The sequence below is a fragment of the Nycticebus coucang genome, chromosome 4, assembly GCF_027406575.1.
Source record: "Nycticebus coucang isolate mNycCou1 chromosome 4, mNycCou1.pri, whole genome shotgun sequence".
In the NCBI taxonomy this organism is placed as follows: Eukaryota; Metazoa; Chordata; class Mammalia; order Primates; family Lorisidae; genus Nycticebus; species Nycticebus coucang.
Genome location: NC_069783.1, coordinates 147235953 through 147259299, shown reverse-complemented (window position 1 = coordinate 147259299; position 23347 = coordinate 147235953). Strand labels below are relative to the sequence as shown.

At 40.6% G+C, this 23347-nt stretch overlaps 1 long non-coding RNA gene and 1 pseudogene across 1 annotated transcript; one reads left to right on the top strand and one right to left on the bottom strand.

Moving 5' to 3' along the window:
* Positions 1-1804: 1804 nt before the first annotated feature.
* On the bottom strand, positions 1805-20774 carry LOC128583989 (BEN domain-containing protein 6-like; annotated as a pseudogene).
* LOC128583991 (uncharacterized) lies at positions 12872-17350 on the top strand. The gene is made up of 3 exons (XR_008379607.1): positions 12872-12967; positions 13909-14007; positions 14664-17350. It is a non-coding gene; the product is annotated as an uncharacterized LOC128583991 (long non-coding RNA).
* Positions 20775-23347: the final 2573 nt, after the last annotated feature.

Here is a 23347-nt window from a genome sequence, read left to right as displayed (position 1 = left end):
CTCTTCAAATTATTTTACAGAGTTTGCCTTCTCTTCTGTCGACAATGTTCAGTGAAGGTGGTGAGTTCAAGACATTTGTACTGATTCCATCTAAATCTCTTGGTGGAGGGATCTAATGAATCTGGTTCTTTGGTGTGAGGGCAAAAGAAAAACAGACCCTTGTGTTCTTCCTCTATGCAAGGCATCAGTAAATTAACAAGGGAAGAGAAGAGGTCCCTATAAGACCAGCCTCTGTAGAAACTGTTAATCAGTTCCACACACACCCTAAACCCCTCCCTCTAACCCAAAATGAATGGTGTGAAATTAGACTTCCAAACCTCAAGACAGGTGGACAGTCTTTTCCAAAGTCAAGTTTAGAAGAGGATCTTCACCTTGAGTCTGAAATTTCCTTCAGGCCATAGATCATATATACCTACCATGATCTGCTTGTGTCACAGAGAAATTATTGAATTTTGAGCTGAAAGAAAATAAAACCTACATAGCTTTTTTTTTTTTGAGACAAAGTCTTGCTTTGTTGCCCTTTGTAGAGTACCATAGCAAGACAGCTCATAGCAACCTCAAATACTTGGTCTCAAGTGATCCTCTTTCCTCAGCCTCCCAAGTAGCTGGGACTACAGGTGTCCACCACAACCCCTGGCTATTTTTTTCTTTTTTAGAGACAGGGTCTCATTCTTGCTCAAGCTAGTCTCGGACTCCTGAGCTCAAGAAATCCACCTGCCTCAGCCTCCTAGAGTTCTAGGACTACAGGTGTGAGCTACTGTGCCTGGCCCCTCTACATTACTTGTTGAAGGGTAGTCAGGAAAGCAAGTATATGGAATTAGGCTAAAGTAATGTATTTTCTCTCTGAACATTTTTTGCACTATAGCTTAACATGAACACCATTTTCCCCCACAGTGCAAAGATGCCCACAGATCATTCTTCATAGGTATATATTTTTTAAAAAATAAGGTATGGGGTGTCAGGGAGAGACGTGCCCTATGGCAGATTTTCTGGAATTCTTTCTGCTTTATTTATTATTATTATTTTTGGCAGGTTTTTTGGCCGGGGGCTGGGTTTGAACCCGCCACCTCCGGCATACGGGACAAGCGCCCTACTCCTTTGAGCCACAGGCACCACACTGGTTTAAAAGAAAAGAAACTGACTCTGGGTGGCACCAGTGGCTCAGTGCGTAGGGCACCGGCCTCATATACCAAGGGTGGTGGGTTCAAACCCAGCCCCGGCCAAACTGCAACAAAATATAGAGCCAGGCGTTGTGGCGTGCGCCTGTCGTCTCAGCTACTTGGGAGGCTGAGGCAAGACAATCGCCTAAACTCAGAAGTTGGAGGTTGCTGTGAGCAGTGTGACACCACAGCACTCTACCGAGGGCAATAAAGTAAGACTCTGTCTCTACCAAAAAAATAAATAAATAAATAAATAAATAAAAAACTAAAAGAAACTGACTCCGAGAAAACATGTTTCCCCTTTTGCACCCTGGAGGACTTTGTGTTACGCTTCATCCTTTGTGGCTAGACGCTGTATACATTTCAGCGGTTAGAAACTCTGTACATGAGTAGGAATCAAAGTTATATTCAAACGTAGGATTTCAAGGACAATTCACATATCAAAGCAGCATTGTTGGGGCTCCCAAGACAATGCTAATTTGAGCATTACTTGCTTGACATCTTTTATCACCCATTCCAAAGATCATTTCTAGGGAAAGCAGAACATGTCATATGGAAGTTACACAAGTCTCCTGGCCTCTTTGTACCTTAGTTTCCTCACCTGAAAATATTGGATTGGTCCTTCCTGTGAAATATAAATATAACTTTAAAAAAAATTAAAAAAGAAAAATTGGATAGATCTTAAGATATGCTATTCAGAGTTCATAATGAGCTGATACCTAGTTAACTGATAACTGAATGATGCTTTTACACATAGCTTTTTATGTGTTCATCTATTTAACTTACACCTTGTGTAAAAATTGCATTCCATGCCACGCCTGAAACGTTCGGAAGCTCAGTTCAGTGATTAAATTGCAACCAAGATTTCTACAAAAAACAACAAGAAAAAGGAAAGACATAAGCCGATAAAGAAGAAGAAAAGATATTCTTTCAGAGCATTCATCATTTGGCAGTGATTCTAACTTCTATATGACAAAACATAACCTCAGTACTTTCTCTGTACACGAAGGAAATTTTGCCGTAGAAGATATTGGCTTATGATTTATACTTTATTGCATTTACTATACATGCAATGTGTAGATACGAAACAGTGAATGCTCAGCCAATACTTGTGTTGAGAGATCTTTATTTCTCTATGACAGAGTTTTGCAACTTCAGTGCTATTGATATATTAGCTGTATAATTCTTTGGGGGATTTGTCCTGTACATTGTAGGTCAACAACATTCCTGGCTTCTGCCCACCAGGTGTCAGTAACATACCCACAGTTGTGACAACTGAAAATGTCTCCAGGCATTGCCAAATGTCGTCTGGGTACAAAATCCCACTAGTTGAGACCATTGTTCTATTATGATCCCCTCTGATCTGTGTAATAATTCTCACACTAATAATTTTGTGTGTAATAATTCTCACACTAATCTTTGCTAGAGATTAAATGAATTTGCTATAAATTTTAGTAACTTTCTACTAGTAAAATTTTAATCATATTTCAAAGTGAATAGCAGAGGGTTTATAAGTTTAATAAAAGTTCCAAATGTAATGAAGTTCTATTTGTAACTTACACATACTGCAGAAATGGTAGTGATTCAAAGGTACGTCTTTCAATAAATTGGATTTTATTGCAGGATAAATCTCTAGAAAAAGTAAAAGAAGACACTGCCTTGATTTGATACCAAATTAGTGGGAACAACTAGTAGAATTTAGAATGATAATAATGAATATGTAGCTTTTGTCTACATTCTAAACTTTTGGACTTGTATTTGAACTTTCCATAGCCCCCTAATGCTCCCTGTATTTCATGATTTTCACCAATAAAATATACAACTGTAGATCTTAAAAGATTTTGGATGTAATCTTTCCCTGGGCAGCAGGAGACTTGACTAAACAACCTTTTGTAGCCTCATCAAATTCTAGATTAGAAGCTTCAAGTTTTTATTTTTCTATATAATTTCTAATATGAAAAGGAATAACCTCACATTTTACACCTTTCTGGTTTAATTCTGTTTTTCTAAGCTAGTTCAATACCAAAAGAGATAAAAGATATCCTTTCACATCCTTTGAAAGGAAGTTACCCTTCTAATTAATACATAACTTTGAACTAATTCAGAATTATACCATATTAATAGAAATTCATTTTGGTTTTATATTGCCTTAATATTCCATGAAAGCAATTTTTTCGGTGGTACAGTGATGGGACGTAGCAAAAGGCAACACGGAACTGGATTTTTATTTGAAAACACCCCTTAACTATAGTTGACTATTTCACTTGACTCCAGTTTATCCCTCGCTCTTCACCTGGCTGTTGTCACTCTGTGCTGACTGGTATCTCTTCCTTCTAAACCAGTGGTTGTCAACCTGTGGGTCGCGACCCACAGGAACTGTGTATTAAAGGGCCGCGGCATGAGGAAGGTTGAGAACCATTGTTCTAAACTATCCTGCACACAATTGACCAGATGAACTCTCCAGAAGTGATTCTCAAAGACCAGCATATGGGAATTTATGAAAGATGCAAATCCTTGGCCTTACTCTAAACTGACTGAATCAGTAGCTGTGGAGTTGTAGTCCAGAACCAAGGCCTAACAAGACCTCCAAGTGCTTGTGGTGCAGACTTAAGATGGGCGTAAAGCATGGTGGTATAGCATGGTTCCCTGCGATGGCTTTTGCTTGGCATTCAAAGCCCTAGAAAGTCTGGCTCCAGTCTCCTACTCTCTCTCCTTGCACTCTACAGTTACTCAAAGCATTCCTCAAATACTTTGCTGTATTTTGCCTTTCTCCCATTTCCCTTTTCCAAGTTTGGACTATTTCCCCCCAAATCTGTCTAAGGAAATCTGTCTAAGGATATCTGATGGCGTTCTGATAGATCCTGTTCTAGCAGCATTGCTCTAGGAACATCTTCTCTGATCCAAACTCAAGTCTTTTCTCCTTCTTCTGTGCTCCAGAAGCAGTTTGTCCCTCTTAGTGCCCATAGCTATGTCTTCTTTCCAATGTAGTTATTTTTGCTCCCATTTCTTTTAAGTATAAACTCCTTGAAAGCAGGGATTAGGTCTTGCTCATCTGCAAGCCCACTGTGTTTAAAATTGACACATGAGAATACAGTAGAACCTCTCTAAGCTGATCACTTGCTGGACTATAACAAACCAGGCAACTACAGTGGTGGTCGGCATAAGGAACTTCCATCGAGCACATGTGGCGCATGTCTGGTCTGTGAAAATGAGGTAAAATTATGGAGGTGGTCAACCATGGAGGTTCTACTGTATTTATAAAATGAGTGAAAAGCTGAGAACGAGGAGAAGAAGAAAAAAAATGTTTTAAAAGAAATGCAATTTTATTACTTTGTATCCTTCTTCTGGGCCTTTGCAACCAGCCCTTTGTCATCCTCTTAGTGCTTGTCTCATTATGGTTGATGCTTACATGTTTGTTTCCCCTGTGAAATGTTAAGTTCTTAGAAGGGTAGGAATCCTGTCTTACTCATCTCTCTGACTCTAATATTAGGCAAAGTGGTTGGCATATTCTCTTTGTTTTTTTAATTGGTTGGCATTTTTTAAATGAATGAGAATATATCCTAACATGAAAGATTAGCTTACAAAATATGCATATGTCATTGTGGAAGTAAGGAAGGGCCTACTCCATTGAGCAATTACGTCATTTACTTTTTTCCCCAAATGTGGCAGAGGTGCCTAAGAAGACCAGTACAAAGGTGGTCATGCCTTTAAGGCCTAGAAGGTTAGATCATTCAAAGGACTATTTTTAGTGTCATGTACCTACTTCCCTTAAGTCTTCTACATTTGAAAGAAGAATCTATTTGCTAAAGAGCAACATTAGTGAGCTTAATAAAGATTAATGATGTACACACTTCTTGACCACACTTCTTTGCCGTGGGCAAAGGATAAAACTCAGACTTTCATAGCAAGGGATATAGTATCTTCTTATCTTTAAAAAGATAGAAATAAATACTATGCAAATATTCCCTCCTTAGCAATAAGGCAGGAGAAATTTTCATTTTGTAATTTGGGAAGAATTAGGAGCATTGGTAATATGCTTATTCATTGTAAACATTTCTAGCTATACCATTTAACCATAATTTAAACAACTTTTTTTTTTCTTTTTGAGGCAAAGTCTCATTCTGTTGCATCAGGCCAGAGTGCCATGGTGTCAGCCTAGCTCACAGCAACCTCAGACTCCTGAGCTCCAAGCTATCCTCCTACCTCAGCCTCCCGAGTAGCTGGGACTATAAGCACCCACCATAATGTTTGGATAATTTTTCTATTTTTTAATAGATACAGGGTCTCACTCTCAATGAGGCTCGAACACATGAGCTCAAGGGATCCTCCTACCCTGGACTCCCAGAGTGCTAGGATTACAGGTGTGAGCCACTGCACCTGTCCTTAAACAACTATTTTCAATAAGAGTATAGTAATTTCTGCTATGAAATCCTCACTGCCAGCCTATTCTCTTAAATATATATATTTACTATATGATTAAATTAAATCATATCTATATGATTTTAATATCATGTTCTTATATTAAATATTTAATATTCTTTAATATTTTATATTCTTAAATATATTTATTCTTTATAATTCATCTGCTTATTTAATAGTTAAACGTTAATTTAATTCAGATTAAATTATCAAAAAATTCTGGATTAATGGCATTCAAACTAGTGTAGATGGTCTATATTTTCCTTTCCTTTCCTTTGAGCAACAACTTAAAGTTTAATTCTTCTCATGCTACTAAACCAACTTTTTCAAATCCTTCTTCTTTCTTTTTTTTTGCATTTTTTTCAGCGGGGCTGGGTTTGAACCCACCACCGCCGGCACGTAGGGCTGGCACTCTACTCCTTCGAGCCACAGGCGCCACCCAAATTTAGCCTTTTTCTGAAGGCTAAATAGTAATATTTTAGGCTTTGTAGGTCACATATGGTCTCTGTTGCATATTCTTGTCTTTCTTTTTCTTTTACAGACCCTTTAAAAATGTAAAAGCCATTCTTAACTTACAGGCTGTAAATAAAAACAGACTGTGGATTAGATTTGCTCTATGGGTTGTAGACTAAATATAAATATAAGCAGATGATATATAAAACTTATAAAACAAGGTTCAATGGGTGTCAATAATTGCTCAGATGTTATTACCACTTTTTCCTTATAAGCAAAGTTTTTTTCTATCTGTATCTTATCTATATGATTTTAAAAACTAAAAATGCACAGAGATGGGCTAGAGACGGGCTAAAACGCTACACGGATTTAGAGAACTGCAGCATTTTATTGCTGAAAGAAGTTTTAGAGATTATCTAATTTGAACCCCTGATTCACTTTACAGATAATATCACTAAAAGCTCATAAATAAATATGATTAAATACTGGAGGGATAGCAGGCCTTCAAATGAATCTTTATGTAATTCGGTCAAATGATTTTCACTGAGAATTCTGAAAAAGGATAAGGTTATTTGTTATTTCTTTTTTAAGATTTTATTATTGTTTCGGGTTAATCTGAGGGCACAACGAAATAGGTTACAATGTTTGCATTAGTTAGGTAGAGTTCCTCTTATAATTGTGTACTGCCCCCAAGAAGTGTGCCATACACTCGAACTTTGGGCCCATTGAGTGTGAGCACCTCCATCCTCCTCCTTCCCCTCTCCCTGCTCCCTCTTTCCCCATCCCAGACCTTGAATTGATTTGAGTTTTTCTCTTATGTGGGAATGTATCAGATTATCTACTGGCCTCATGTTAGTATTGAGTACATTGGATTCTTGCTTCTCTACTCTGTGATACTTTACTAAGAAGAATGTGTTTCAATTCCATCCAGATTAATACAAAAGATGTAATGTCCCCATCTTTTTTAATGGCTGAATAGTATTCCATGGTATACATGTACCACAGTTTGGTATATCCATTCCTGGTTGGTGGCATTTAGATTGTTTTCACATTTTGCCAATTGTAAATTGAGCTGCGATAAACAACATAGTACAAATGGCTTGAAGATAGAATGATGTTTTTTTTTCTTCTGAATACATGACTAACAGTGGGATTTGAGGAATCAAATGGGAGATCTAATTTGAGTTCTTTGAGGATTCTCCATACTTCTTTCCAAAGAGGTAGAATTAGTTTGCAGTCCCACCAACAGTGTAAAGGAAGAGGTTATTTCTAAATAAAAATGCAAACAATTTGCCATATCGGACTAACTCCTATCTGTGGAGGAAACCTGGGTAATGGTGCCAATTGAATACACTCATTCTTATTTAATTTCAAGGTGGCAACATCTGCTTTGTTTTCATTCAAACCTTTCTTCACATTTTCCTTTTGTGTCCGATCTCTACACACACACACCCCTACCCACTATTCCCACCAAATCGTATATTTAATACCTACTCTCTAGATCACAAAATACCTGTTAGAACCCAACTCTTGTTCTAATTTAAAACCAGCAGAACTGCCATTTCCTCATCTCTTTCCCCCCAATTTTTTTTTTGTTGTTGTTGTTGTTGTTGCTTTTTTTGAGACAGAGCCTCAAGCTGTCATCCTGGGTAGAGTGCTGTGGCGTCACAGCTCACAGCAACCTCCAACTCCTGGACTTAAGAGATTCTCTTGCCTCAGTCTCCCAAGTAGCTGGGAGAACAGGTGCCCGCAACAACACCCAGTTACTTTTTGGTGGTAGTTGTCATTGTTGTTTGGCAGGCCCAGGCTGGATTTGAACCTGCCAGCTCGGGTGTATGTGTCGGGCGCCTTAGCCTCTTGAGCTACAGGCACCGAGCTCCAAATGTTATTATTAAAGCCCCACATGGACCTATGTCAGGCTACAAGTGAAGTCATTAGGCTTTTCCCCCCATTTAAAAAATGTTGTTGTTTTTTTTTTTTTTGAGAAATACAATGTGCATAAAATGCATATAACTTAAATGTTCAGTTTAAATAATTGTAAAGCAGGTACCCATGTAATATCATCACGTCAAGAAAGAGTACCATGAGCATCCAGAAGCTCGTGTGGCCCTTTCCAATCACGACCCTCTCTCTGACCTCTGAAGATAACCACTATCTTAACTTTTATAGTAATTTCCTTGTTTTCAAAATATAGTTTTACCTGTTATATGTCAGTCATACACAACATACTTTAGTTTTGCGTCTTCCTGAACTTTATATAAATGGAATCATATTACAAGGGGACAAACTTTCATGGAAAATAAAATGACATCTCTATTTTCAAAAATGAAAACTCAGAGATCACCTATACAAGTTGAACTGATGACACACAAACTACTGTATTTTTCCAAAATAACTTATGTATCTAAATTGACTGCTTTAATAAATTAATAAGAAAATGATAAAAACAATTGAAAAGGAAAATGGATAAAGGACAGAAAACTCAGAAGAAACACAAATGTTCACCAACTTTTAACAAATAAAGGTATTTAAATTCAAGAGTAATCAGAAAAATTCAGACAGGACCCTTTTTGTTCACCCATCATATCAGCAAAGAGTTGGAGAATACTCAGTGGCAAAATGCTATCATATTCTGTTGAGTATAGTATAAGTTGGCACAACTTTTTTGAGGACAATTAAAATTTAATACCTACATTGTCCTCATATCAACCATTCCATTTCTAGATATCTGTTCTATAGAAATATTTGCCCAAGTTTACAAAGAAGCAGCAATGTACCTAACAAGAAAACTGGACATAGGAGGGTGTCACCTGTGGCTCATTGAGTAGGGTACCGGCCCCATAAACCGAGGGCGAAAGGTTCGAGCCTGGCCCCCACCAAAATGCACCAAACTGCAACAAAAAAATAGCTAGGCGTTGTGGCGGGCGCCTATAGTCCCAGCTACTCGGGAGGCTGAGGCAAGAGAATCGCCTAAGCCCAGGAGTTGGAGGTTGCTGTGAGCTGTGATGTCAGGGCACTCTACCGAGGGTGACACAGTGAGACTCTGTCTCTAAAAAAAAAAAAGAAAAGAAAACTGGACATAATCTAAACATCCATCCATAGGGGAATTATTAAATAATTCATGCCACATCCATAGTACGGAATCCATAATATGGAATGATGCAAGAGTTTAAATGAATGGGGTAACCCTCTAAGTGCTGTGAAAGAAAAATCTAACATGTATCATGAAGTGAAAGAATCAAGTTGTAAGATGTTACCATTTCTATAAAACAAAAAACGTAAGGCCACACAAAAAATTCATTTTGCTATATGTAAATATGTATGTAGGCAAATACTGGGGAAAGGTCTGGAAGGATATGCACCAAACTTAGGGGTAGTGGTTACCTCAGGGACCAGGCATCAGGGCACAAGGAGGGTTTCCATTATACCTGTTATTTAGTTTTTATATATTAAGAGTATAATGTGTATTACTTACATAATAAAAATACATTTAAATTGCCTCTTTCTTTTAAAGAGAGCCCAACAAATTTAATTTTAAAATAATCATAGAATTATAATCAACAGACATTGATTTGAGATGTGGAGGAAGAAATACCTTTCCTTAGAAGCCTTGACCTCAAAATTCTGGACCAGGAAGGATCTTACAATGCAGCTAAGTTTTTGTACTCATATCTGGAGAGAGTATACTCACAGTTTCTCAGTCCAACGGTATGATTTCCATACATTCTCATCAATGTAAGAAATAGCATTTCCTTGGAAATTTCTGTGAAGAAACACAGGAGATATTCGAATACAGAAAATACTTCCAGTTTTCTCATTTCCAGAGCTATGAGCTTCCTAGTTTGCACAATTAATCAAGAAATAATGTGGGGATTCCTGGAGATTCCAGGTGTCTCTGCAGCAGCCTCTGTCACCCTGTGACCTGCAGGTACTGGGACATCTCGGGAGCTGGGAAATGATGCACAGCCAGAAAGAAGAAGGCGGCACCGAGGATTCTGAGCAGCGTTTGTCTCTGCAGTTGGGCTCTGAGCTACGGCCTCCTCTTCAGCTGTTCCCTTTCCTGGGGATCCTAAGTGTCTCTGCAGCAGCCTCTGTCACTCTGATTCTGCAGAGAATTGACCTGCAGGACACCGGGACATCCCGGAAGCTGGGAAATGCCCAGAGCTGTCTGAGCAGCTGTCTGCCTGCAGCGCCCAGCATCCCCCCTCGTGGTAACATTCAAAAGGTCCTCAGGGAAGATACCAAAGTAGTGTTGACATTCAAGGACATGTCTGTTGAATTCTTTATGGAAGAGTGGGCCTGCTTGGACCCTGCTCAGCAGCATTTGTATGGGGAAGTCATGTTAGAGACCTACAGAAACCTGTTCTTCCTGGGTCTTACTGTCTCTAAGCCAGAACTCATCCCCTGTCTGGGGCAAAGCAAAGAACCCTGGAAGGTGAAGACACACCAGACACTAGTCAAGCACCCAGCTCTATATACTCATCATACTGAAGACCGTTTTCAAGAGTGGGGCACAAATATTTTATTTCCAGAGATGATCCTGACCAGATATCAAAGCTATGGCTCCGAGAATTTAAACTTAACAAAATATTGGGAAAGTGTGTATAAGTGTGATGAGCAGAAAGTAAGTTACAGTGGACTTCACCAATGATTAACAGCTACCTATGGCAAAGTATTCCAATGTAGTAACTCTTTGAACACCTTCAGACAATTGTTAAATCTCAATGGACAAATAATGATATATACCTTAGAGAAAACTTTTACTTGTAAAAGCTATAGGAAAGCCTCTAACTTCTGGTCACATGTTACAGAACATAAGATCACTCATATTGGAAAAAACAGTCCAATGCAAAGAAGGTAGCCAAGTTTTTCAGTCTTGCTCAAGATTCGATACTGGAGAGAAACGACATGTGTGAAAATGATGGCAAATGTCTTAGCCACAGTTCAAAATATCGTAAGCATGAGAATTTTGATACTGGAGGAAGAACCTGCAGCTATAAGGAATGTGACAAACTTACCAAGCAACACTCACACGTTTCTGGACGAGAAAAAGAATTGATTCTGCAGAGAAACCTTTCAAATGTGAAGAATGTGGCATAACCTTTAACCAGCACTCTCTCCTCTTTAGACATCAAAGAATTCATTCTGGAGATAAATCCTACAAATGTCAGGAATGTGGCAGAGCCTTTAACAAGTACTGAAACCTTTCTGTACATCAAAGAATTCATTCTGAAGAGAAACCCTATGGATGTGAAGAATGTGACAAAGCCTTTAAACACCACTCACACCTTTCTAGACATCAAAGAATTCACTCTGGAGAGAAACCCTACAAAGGTCAAGAATGTGGAAAATCCTTTAAGTACTACACAAGCTTTTCTAGACATCAAAGAATTCACTCTGGAGGGAAACCCTACAAATGTCAAGAGTGTAGCAAAGCCTTTAACTGTGACTCAAACCTTTCTGTACTTCAAAGAATTTACTTTGGACATAAAACTTACAAATTTAGAGAATGCACTAAAGCCTTTTTCCTTAGTTAAACTCATAGTGAACATAACAGAATTTCTTGTGGAGAGAAACTCCACAAATGTGAAGAAGGGGGCAAGGCATTTACACTGTACTCGACCCTTTCTGTTCATCAAAGTAGTCATTCTTGAAAGAAACTACAGTGGTCAAAATGTGGCATAGACTTTCATTAGTTTGTGAACATTTCTAGACATTGAAGAATTTATTCTGGAGAAAAACCTTTTAAATATGGACAGTGTGGCAAAATCTAACTCAAAATCAATCCTCACTGTACATAGAGGAAATCACACAGAGAGAAACCCTCCATTTGAAGACTGCGGCAGTGCCTTGACCTGGTGTTGATAGCATGCTAAGCATAGAGGAATTCAAACTGGAGAGTAAGCCTACAAATGTGAACAGTGTGGCAATGACCTTAACCAGAGCTCAAACCTTAACATACGAACATTCATATTGGAGAGAAATCTTCCAAATATCGATAATGTGGCAAAGGTTTTCAGTGGTCCTCAGTCTTATTAAACATCACAGAAACCATAGGAGGGAAAATGGAAACGATGTGAAGATGTGGCAGAGCCTCATGCCAGTATGCACTGTTTTCTGTACACAATAGAATTCATGTGGAAGAGAAAGTCTAAAAAGAAAAAGGAAAAAAAAACCCCAAGACTTCAGCCAGGCACAGTGACTCATAGCACTCTGGGAGGCCAGGATGGGTGGATTGCTTGAGCTCACAAGTTCGACACCAGCCTGAGCAAAAATCAAGACCCCTGTCTCTACTAAAAATAGAAAACTGAGGCAAGAGGATCACTTGAACCCAAGAGTTGCAGGTTGCTATAAGCTATAGCACCATGGCACTCTACCAAGGGTGACAGCTTGATACTTTGTCTCAAAAAAGAACAATCCAAGACTTCAGATGAAAGGACCTGATTGGGTTGTGGGGAGAGGTATGAATGGTCCCCTATCATTGAAGGTAAGTGGATGTACCTGAATTGCCTCGCCACCCAGAATTGGTCATATTCTCCATTAGTTGGGTCGTGGTCTTCGTACTTCTTTCCAGTGTTTGTGTGGCATATAATAAAAAAAAAAATGGCCATCTATAATAATTCATTTGCAAATCTTACTTGATTTTGAAGCTATAGGATGCATCAACTGTTAGCTGGGATTCCTGGAGTTTAGTTTTTAATTCTAATAGCAAAACACTTCAAAGTCTACTTTAAGATCCTAAGAAGGACCTTTAATGCAAAATCTTAACAGCTTCAGGAGCTTTCTCACCTTGAAGAAAGGGAAAATGAAGATATTGTGGCACTTCAGAAGCAAAGCCTGACGTCCTTCTGTGCTTTAGAGGTGCTGCTGCCGTTCTATGAGTGCAGGAGCCTTGGAGCTGGCGGCAGAAGAGCCTGTACATAACCTGGAGGAAGGTCTGTTTTCAGTCGGGGAAGTATCTCTCTTTTTTCTTAGTTTCTGAAACTTATCATTTTAGATACCTATCAGCCCCCCACCCCTGCCCCCCCCGCTAAGCTACTAAAGTCCTGGGCAGAGTTTTTCTCCCTTATTATATAGGTTTTTGTTTTAGGCAATTCCTGATAGAGCCTTTAAGTTAACAATTTTAGAGCTGACTTCCTACCAAAAAGCTGAGGAGGAGGAGGAGGGAGATAATGTTTTTCTAGTTTTTGGTGAAGACCTTGCTTTGTGTTAAAATATTCCTTCAGATACAGATCTCTTGTGACCTTCTGTTGTCTCAGCAAAATCATCATCTGAAGATTAAAAAAAAAAAAAAAACTCCTGTGTAAACGTTCCGTCCGTTTCCTACTCATGGAAGGGCTTGAGTCAAAAAAAGAGTCACATATGGATACCTAGTTAGGGTATTAAGTTGGTACTGATACTAAATTTTTCTATAATCCATGGCCCCCAAGCTTAGGGCTGTGACTTAAGAGAGAGAGAGGTGGAATAGAGCAGGTGCCTGTGGTGACAGCCAGGGTCGAGCCAGACCATCTGCACTACCACCAAACCCTTGATGGGTAGGGTCTATAGTGGTGTAGCCTCAACTGGTCAATTTGAAATCTGTGGGTGGTATAGAATTGTACCAAGTTCCTGGCTTGTATCTCCCTTCTAGTTCTTCAGGAACTTCCAGCTTAGACAGAAGCAGTAAAACAAACAAACAAACAAAAAAAAAAAACGAGCCCTGCCAGTATGTGCTTACAACAGTGCCATTCATTCAGCCATAGGCTTGTATTCTGTCTGCCCTAATCACTAAGATAGCGATCTAAGAATCATGAATGTATTTTCATTTTTTAAACACTTAATAACCAATTATCATTCAAATAAGCATTTAAAAACCATTTGTTTTGGTTGGATTTAGGACCATTATCATTCCTTATGAAAAGGAAGATAGCTCAGAGGCTTGCTATTCAGAAAGCTTTGTCAGATGCATTACAGAAACTATTGATTGTGGTTTTAGGTAAGACTTCTTTAAATTTAATTTTTCTCATTCATGTGTATGTGTGTATCTGTATGTGTTTATCTATTTTTTGGGAGGCAGAGTTTAACTCAATTGTCCAAGCTAGAATATAGTGGCATCATCATAGCTGACTACAACCTAAACTCCTGGGTTCAAGTGATCCTCCTGCTACAGCCCAGCTAATCTGTTTTGTAGAGATGGTGTCTTACTCTTGCTTAGGTATGTCTTGAAGTCCTGGCCTCAATCAGTCCTCCCACATCAACCTCCCAGAGGACTACAGGCGTGAGCCAGTAAGCTTAGATATTTTTATAATTTTAAATAATACTTATTTTTTTTTGAGACAGACTCTCACTTTGTCACCCTTGGTAGAGTGCAGTGGTGTCACAGCTCACAGCAACCTCAAATTCTTGGGCTTAAGCGATTCTCTTCCCTTCACCTCCCAAGTATCTGGGATTACAGGTGCCAGCCACAATGCCTGGCTATTTTTTTGTTTGTTGGTTTTTGTTTAGCAGGCCCTAGCTGCGTTTAAACCCACCAGCCCTGGTACATGTGGCCAGCACCCTAACCACTGAGCTACAGGCACCAAGCCAAAATCTGTTGTTGTTGTCTTTTTCTGTTTGTTTGTTTGTTTGTTTGTTTTATTTTGTTTTATTTAGCAGGTCCAGGCTGAGTTCAAACCCACCAACACCGGTACAGGGGGCCAGCACTCTAACCATTGAGCTATAGGTACCCAGCCAATTTTAAATAATTTTTAAAAATAGAGACAAGATCTCACTATGCTGCCCAGGGTAGTCTCAAACTCCTGGCCTCAACCAATATTCTTGCCTCAGCCTCCCAAAGTACTGGGATTTTGAAAAGTTAAGTGGATGAAAATATGGATATCTAAAACACTCCATCTTATGTTCTTATTCACTAAATTCTTCTACGGAAATGGTCTCAGATTTGTTCTCTGTGACATCTGTGAGAAAAATGACAGCAAATATTATTGTACGCATTTTGTAGGTGTAGAATGACTTGCCTCAGTTCACATAGAAAGTCTTTGATCCAGGTATTCTTTCTCAATTGTTTGCCTAGCATGCAGAATACTGATTATGAGATTTTTTTTTTTTTTTTTTTGAGATAGAGTCTCAAGCTGTTGCCCTGGGTAGAGTGCCGTGGTGTCGTAACTCATAGCAACCTCCAACTCTTGGGCTTAAGTGGACCTCTTGCCTCAGTTCTTCTATTTTTAGTGGAGACAGCCTCATTTTTGCTCAGGCTGTTCATGAACTCGTGAACTCAAGCAATCCACCTGCCTTGGCCTCCCAGGGTGCTAGGATTACAGGCATGAGCCACCAAGCCCAGCCTGACTATAAGCTTTGAACACCTGGGTTCAAGTTCTAACTCAATCTCTTCAAGATTTTTTATGTAATTTAGGTTTTATAACCAGAGAGATTTGAAGATGGTTAATATTTCTAAGCTACAGTCATTTTCTCTGCAAAATGAAGTTAGTAATTCAACCTACCATATGGGAGATAATTGTATGAGTAAGTGAGGTGACAAATGCAAAAACTCAGAACTATGCTTACGTAGTAAACAGACAAAATATGTTAACTATTATCAGTGTTGTTTTCTACCTGAATAAATAGATAAATGAATTCTGTTGAAGAGAAAGTTTATTAGATTATGTTTTTTGAATCAAGAATTCAGTTTCAGCTTTCATTTCCGGCATTGATATTGGGTGAATGTGATTCCTATGTAGTACACATAATTGGCTGCTTTCCTGTGAGCTGTGAAAGTGGTTGTGCTATTGAATGGCACTGATTGTGTCCCTGTTGAGTTCTACAGCATTGTGACTGTTACAGGAAACTTGATGAACAGGAAGTGCCTGAACAGAATTGCTGTCTGCTTCGTAGCCCTGAAGGGTCAGAGACTGAAAAATCAGAGATGGCCCTGATAAGTCTCAGCCTTCCAACCTGGGCAGCCCTTCTACTGGAAGTCTTACTTCCCTGCTCAGCAGGTAGACTGTTTTAAAAGAGATGGCCCTGATAAGTCTCAGCCTTCCAACTGTCAAGTCTGAGTAATAACCTTCAAGCACCAGACTAGATGTTTGTGTTGTTTATCTCTCCCTAGTATGCAAAGATATCCCTCATACATACACAAAATCCTTAGACCAAAAGCCTATGGCTTTAGTTTGCCTTGAAGGAATTTGTATTGTCTACAATATATAGGCCAGTTTCTACCAATAAAATGTTCAAATGCTGTCTATCTGCGAAGCTTTGTATATTGTATTTGGTGGAATTTTGGTTCCCGGGGAGTCAATACTTGTCTCTTGCTTCTAATATGTCTACAGGGGTCTCTATCCCAGGTTTGAACTCACTTTGACCCTCATTTTGACCCCCATTTAATGCCTTACTATTTAATCATATGATGATTGAACTTTTTTATTTTGAGACTGAGTCTCACTCTGTTGTCCAGGCTATTGGAATCAGCCTAGCTTATAACAACTTCAAACTCCTGGTTTCAAATGATCCTCCTGCCTCAGCTGCCTAAGGAGTTGGGACTACAAGTACTGCCACAATGCCGGCTGGGTTGTTTTTTTTTTTTTTATTTTTGTCTTTAGTAGAAACAGGGTCTCACTCTTGCTCAGGCTGGACATGAACTCCTGAGCTCAAGTGATCCTTCCACCTCAGCTTTCTAGAGTGCTAGGATTACAGGGATGAGCCACCATGCCCAGGCATGATTGAACATTTTTGTTTTCACATTTTTTATTTCCTATAAATTGTAAATTCCTTAGTTCCTGCCTGTAAGATCATAAAGTTTTTTGGACCAAACACAGTTGATACTTCATACATATTTTTAATAAATGGTTATTGTTGTGCCCAAGTCACAAGATCCCCCACATAAATCACCCGGAGACCAAGTCTTTATTTATAAGCTTGAGCCTGGGCTCCTTGGTCCTGGTGCAGCAGGAGAGCAGAGAAACCCTGATCTCGAAAAGGAGGGAGGATTTTAAGGGTACAGAAAGGATAGAAAAAGGAGGGGGTGTGAGGTGAGCTGCTGGGGCGAGCTAATAGGGGTCTAGGGGACTGAGCAGTATTTGTCCTTGGGTGTCTGGGAGAGTGTTGCTATCACTCGGAGCAGACATTATGCAAGGGCACAGATCATGGGGCAAGGACAGGGGGGCAGGGAAGGGAGCAGGTTGCCTAATGCCTTTGGTATGCAGCTGCAAAATGAAGACTGAGGGACAAGATGAAGTTAGTTTTAACAAAATGGAGTTAACTTGGTCGTTACAGTTATGTTAAAAATTAAAATGTGAGATGAGGAAATTTCCAGGAAAATGCCCTTATTTTCTGCTTTTAGAAATCAAAAGAATGTCTCATTATGGTGTTGGCCCTTTCCCCATAATTGCATTTTTTTAATGATGCATTTTTCAAGCTCCTCCTCATATGGCAAGCAATGCATAACTGTATGTGAAGTCCCTTAATTAGGGACTAAGTTGCTAAAGTAATTTCTAAAGTTATCATTATTTACTATGTATGAGATTTTTTTTTAAGGAGCCAAAAATGTGTTTTGTGTCAGGGGAACTTAATTTGGGGCTAGGTTTTTGATTATTTAACTTGCTCCAGAGTTGCAAAGTGTTTTGTTTTGAAGAAGGGAGTGAAAGAGAAAGTGGTTGAAGTCTGAAAAAGTATTTGAAGTTTTATTCTATTTAAGGCAAATTATTATAATTCTATTTAAATAAAACCAGTAAAGAAAATGTCAAACTTTAAGAATACTAGTTTCTTCCCAGCTACTCGGGAGGCTGAGGTAAGAGAATCGCTTAACCCAAGAGTTTGAGGTTGCTGTGATGCCACGGCACTCTACTGAGGGCCACATAGTAAGACTCTGACTCAAAAAAAAGAATACTCATTTCCTGTGAAATGTGAGAGGAAGGAAGAAAGTCAGCACCAATTTCAGAAATCTGATTCTAACAACAGGTCATCTCTAAATGAGGTAAATCTTGGAATCACCTCCAACTTTAAAACCATTACTGTGCACCAAGTCATATGCTAGATTCTGGGAAAAAGACGAAGTACTATTTTATCTCCAAGTGAGAGAGACAAACCTCTCTCCTGTGTCTGCACCCATATTAGAATTCTAACAGTCCTCACTTCTGCTCTCCAAACTTCAAATAAGGGGTTAGAGCCAGGAGCCAGGACTTTAGTAAAAGCACCAGAAATATTCTCAGAGTTCCACATTTTCCTAAGAGTGATACACACTGAAGAGTTGTGAAATAAGTCACTTGGGTTCTGTTATAGTAGTATTTGAAGATAATAATTTAACATGCTGACTTTAACACACTATGTGTCTTTCTCCATGTGTGCGTACAGGATAGACCTTCTAGATTATTGACTGTGTTTGCCCATTGCTGACCTAAAGGGCTATTCACTTGCAGCAATACCTTCTCTGCTAAGTTGAATTGCTCAACTCTTAAAACCCTTCCTACAGAAATTTCAGAGTCATCTCTGATTCCATGGCAGCCCCCACATGATAGAGTGGTGAATTAATTGTCAAACATGGAAGAAAGGATACTGAAAGTTGAGCAGAAATGGCAACATTTTGGAGTAAATATCCAATGGAACAAATGTGTGTTCTGCCTGCCGCCCTAACTGGTGCTCATTTTTTTTTATCTTTTCAGTGGGATTTATTTACGTTTAAGTAAAAGTAGCAAATGTTACATAAGTTATTTCTTTAAGAACATTTAATTTATACAACTACATTGTTATCAAGCAACATTTATGGAATGTGCCCTGGATCTGGGATATTGAACTTTGTAACTATTGTAGCATTCTCTTTTCCAAGTTTAAACATGACCTTGTGCAGTGAAGAAGCATGGCTTCTCATTGTAGAGTTATCATGTATGACAACCTGACCTGCAGGAAGGCTTTGGGTGTTTAATCTTCTATTGATTTACAAAATGATTTGTGTGTGTGATTATTCAACCCATATGATTGTTTCAACTCATTTTTCTTCTGCTGTGATTAAAATAAATCAGCTAAAACTAAGCTGTTTAGCAACATAGTCAACCAAATAGATATGACGTTATATCTTCTATAGGATGTCTTAGGCGATATTGATGTTTTATATTACACATATGTAGTTAATATACTTTGGGCAATAAAAAGTTAAAACATGTCTGGTAAACAAACAAAAAGAAAATTCTGAAAATCAATGCATTGTTTTAATAATCCCCCAAACCTGGATTTGTGTGTGTGTGTGTGTGTGTGTGTGTGTGTGTTAGAGTAGAGTCATATTAAAATATAAAAATCTTGACACCTGCAAGATTTTTTTCATATTCCTATTTTATACATTTTTAGATACTGGAATAATTCTATAATTTTATTGCTAAAATCTTACTACTTGTTAGTCATGATTATCAGATTTTCATTATTATCTGAATTTGCTGCTCTCATATTTGTGAACATCGATTATTTCACTGTTTACTTTTCCAAACATGTACTTACACTAAGATTCAAAAACTCTAAAGAGGAGTCATTGATAATAATAAATGTATAATGATCAGTTGGGACAATGAATAATCTTAAAGATTGAAATTTTTGTTGCTATGATAAGGATTCTGACTATCCAGTTAAGTTAGCTGTACAGAGTAGTATGGGGGGATCAGGAAATGCATGTTTCCAAAAAATGATATTGCACGCTTATTTGATTGGGAGAAATTCTCTGATCTGATGCATCACTGGTATTTAGGAGGGATTCTACCTACATGCAGCTTCTTCAGCGAGCTTGTTGGTCCCTCAGGGAGCCCAGTGATGATACGATGTCTTACAGCTTGTCACTGCAGATGTCTGTCTCTGCTCACTGCCAGAAGGGTTGCAGATTCTCCACAAAATCCAATGCTAGATTTAGAACTGAAGGAGCTTTGTTACAGATACCTGTAATACCAAAATAATCTACTTAATATCCTGAGAGTTAGGATTTTTGCTTAAATTTGGCTTCTTGGTACAGTTGTTTAGCTTTTGCCCTATCATACTCCTAATTGAAACATCATCCATATTGGTAAATAATTGTTTTGTTACTCCTATGATTTCTTGAACTTCATTCTGATTCATAGCTGGTTTTACGGCTTTGTCCCTTGAAGTACAGGATTTTGTTCCCGTCAGGCTGTGTGTGGCCATATATTCATTTGTGTATAGCACTTGCATTAAGTCATTAATAAACTTCTGAGGCTTGCTCTTATTACAACGGGCAATCTGCCATTTCTCAATCTTGAACTGCTTCTTATCAGCCTGATGCTCTTCCTCAGCCTTCAAGGAAACTGGTGAACTGCAATTAGAATTAGAGTTACTGCATGTTGAAGTAAATGAATCTGGGGAGGAGTTGTTTGTTGCTCTCCAGGGGGTGGATGCAGACGTAGACGTGGTTCCTACACCTTTAAGCAGGGCTTCTGCCATACCAACCAGCTCTGCAAACTGGGTGACTGCCTGTGGTAACACTTGAAGCATGACCAAAGACTGTCCAAGTCCGCTGTTTTCTTTTCGTGTTTGTTAGTTTTCTTTCAGGCTTTTTATTTTGGTGCACAATTCCTCCTTAGACAGTTCTGCTAAGGGCTCTTCATCCTCACTGGAGATCTCACCGGGCAGAAAGGCATTTCCCGAATATGGGTCTCTCGGTCCTTTATCCAGGTCATTATTTGCATGTTCTGAGTTCATTGTCTCTGTCCTTTTCCTCTTTCTTTTTCTAAAAGCTTGAGTATTGGCAATTTCATCTGTTGGAAAGATCATCTGCATTTTCTCAATTTGTTATCAAAGATTTTCTGAGATGGTAGGAGGAAGGAATGTCCATGTAGATGATGCTATTCTGCACGTGGCCCAAAAGTTAATGTTTTCCCGGGCTGCCTGCTCCAAAGCCCCAGCCTCGGGGCTGGGCGCAGGGAGGTGGGAGGTAGGGGGAGCACCGCCAGGAGGCTCCCGCCAGTGCCTCGCCGTTCCCCCTGGCTCCGTGGCACCCCCTGACGCCGTACTCCCCAGCAGTTCGGCCTAGTAAGGCTGGACAGGCGAAGGCCCCCAGGTGTCCACGAAGCGAAGAGGTGCCTGGCCAGTGCACCTGAGGACAGTGCGGACAGGCCGGCGGCCCCGCGGGAGGGCACTGGGCGCTGGGCGCTCACTCCCGAGCGCAGCCCGCGGCCGCCGCCGCAGGTGCCGCAGCTGCCGCAGGCATGTCCGCGCACCCCGCAGCAGCCTCCTGGCCGTGCTGTCCAACTGGTGATCATTTTGCAGGTCAATTGTGTTTCTTGGAAGCAGTACTGCTGGGGGGAAGAAGAATATCTCTGGGATTTCAGCTTGGAGGAAGACGAGTTCAGGCTGCCAGAACTGAACTAGCACTTCTGAATGTGCCAAGAGGCGAGGCCCTGTGACGTCCTTGGGAAGCTCCGGGGCGCCCCTACCATAATGGGCTGCTGGAGTCCTGAGGCTACCCTAGTCTGTGGCCGAAATCTTGCTCTGCTAAGGGCGGGAGGGATGTTCTGGTGTGAGACAGTTGTATCTCTGTGGGGAGGGGGTTTGGGCTCAGGGACTGTGGGCAACAGCTCACCCTGACCGCATGGAGCCAGCCCCAGCATAATAAAGGTTGCTGCGTAAACAAAGGTTGTCGTAGATAAAGGGTGGGGGCGGGGCACACAGTTGCCGTGGGTGCTAGCGCTGCGGAGCTGCCATAAGAGTTCCGACTCTCATTGGCACCGGAGCCTCTGGACATTATGTCCCTACTGCGACTGTGGACCCCACGGGTCCTTCTCACGGAGCAATTGTTGTGGCTGCTGATACTGGCAGCTGCTATTTGGAGGTGGCCCCCTGACAGGGTCCAGCCTACCTCCGAATCCCCAGGGCCGAAAGAGCCCTGGTCTTCCCTCTCTTCCGATCTCTCACCCGAATCCCCTCATGTGCCTACACCCCCAGCAGATCCTGGGGACTTTGATTACCTGGGGTCTTCTGCTCCTTCCCACTTGGTGGCTTCACCTCAGGAGTTGCCTGAGAATTTGGCTCCATTCCAGGACACTGATTCAGCTCAAGAGCTACCTCAAGGGCCAGATAGGGTTACTATTCTACGTCGTCGGCTTCTGAGGAATAAGCTAAGGAGACGACGAAGCCCTCCAGAGGTGGTTCCAACGCCCGGTTGGGATCAGAACCCAGTCCTAACTCTGCCTCCTCAACTCATAAGCAAGATTCAAACTGTAAGTCCAGATGAGGTTACAGCTCAGTGTCCATTCGTGGACACGAATTCAGCTCAAGAGGTACTTCAAGCGGCAGATAGGCTTACTATTCCATGTCGTCGGCTTCTGAGGAATAAGCTAAGGAGACGACGAAGCCCTCCAGAGGTGGTTCCAACGCCCGGTTGGGATCAGAACCCAGTCCTAACTCTGCCTCCTCAACTCATAAGCAAGATTCAAACTGTAAGTCCAGATGAGGTTACAGCTCAGTGTCCATTCGTGGACACGAATTCAGCTCAAGAGGTACTTCAAGCGGCAGATAGGCTTACTATTCCATGTCGTCGGCTTCTGAGGAATAAGCTAAGGAGACGACGAAGCCCTCCAGAGGTGGTTCCAACGCCCGGTTGGGATCAGAACCCAGTCCTAACTCTGCCTCCTCAACTCATAAGCAAGATTCAAACTGTAAGTCCAGATGAGGTTACAGCTCAGTGTCCATTCGTGGACACGAATTCAGCTCAAGAGGTACTTCAAGCGGCAGATAGGCTTACTATTCCATGTCGTCGGCTTCTGAGGAATAAGCTAAGGAGACGACGAAGCCCTCCAGAGGTGGTTCCAACGCCCGGTTGGGATCAGAACCCAGTCCTAACTCTGCCTCCTCAACTCATAAGCAAGATTCAAACTGTAAGTCCAGATGAGGTTACAGCTCAGTGTCCATTCGTGGACACGAATTCAGCTCAAGAGGTACTTCAAGCGGCAGATAGGCTTACTATTCCATGTCGTCGGCTTCTGAGGAATAAGCTAAGGAGACGACGAAGCCCTCCAGAGGTGGTTCCAACGCCCGGTTGGGATCAGAACCCAGTCCTAACTCTGCCTCCTCAACTCATAAGCAAGATTCAAACTGTAAGTCCAGATGAGGTTACAGCTCAGTGTCCATTCGTGGACACGAATTCAGCTCAAGAGGTACTTCAAGCGGCAGATAGGCTTACTATTCCATGTCGTCGGCTTCTGAGGAATAAGCTAAGGAGACGACGAAGCCCTCCAGAGGTGGTTCCAACGCCCGGTTGGGATCAGAACCCAGTCCTAACTCTGCCTCCTCAACTCATAAGCAAGATTCAAACTGTAAGTCCAGATGAGGTTACAGCTCAGTGTCCATTCGTG